This window comes from Eimeria tenella, genomic scaffold (assembly GCF_000499545.2).
Source record: "Eimeria tenella Houghton genomic scaffold, Eth_scaff2363, whole genome shotgun sequence".
In the NCBI taxonomy this organism is placed as follows: Eukaryota; Apicomplexa; class Conoidasida; order Eucoccidiorida; family Eimeriidae; genus Eimeria; species Eimeria tenella.
In genome coordinates, this window is record NW_013542225.1 from 3,704 (window position 1) to 4,097 (window position 394).

Below are 394 nucleotides of genomic sequence, written 5' to 3' on the forward strand. Positions count from 1 at the left end.
GCAGCAGAGCACGCACAGCAGCAGCAGCAACAGCAGCAGCAGCAGCAGCGTCCTCTGGAATTGTGGCAGCAACTGCAGCAGCAGCACGACCAGCGTCAGCAGCATTTCAGCCAGCAGGGGCAGTATACCAGCCAACAGCAGCAGCAGTAAAACCAGTAGCAGCAACAACAGCAACGGCAGCAGCAGCAGCAAACTTTGAACATCTTGGGCTTCTTCATTTTAAGAGGCAGCGCCAGCCTCCTCTGCTGCTGCTGCTGCGTAACTCTCGCGGTGTCTTTGCTGCTGCAGCACCGAGCAATATGAGCAGGCAGCAGCAAGAAGCAGTCAAGCGCGTCATAGCAGCAGCAGCAGCAGCAGCAACGTCGGCTGCTGCTGCTGCGCGGCTGCGGCGCGT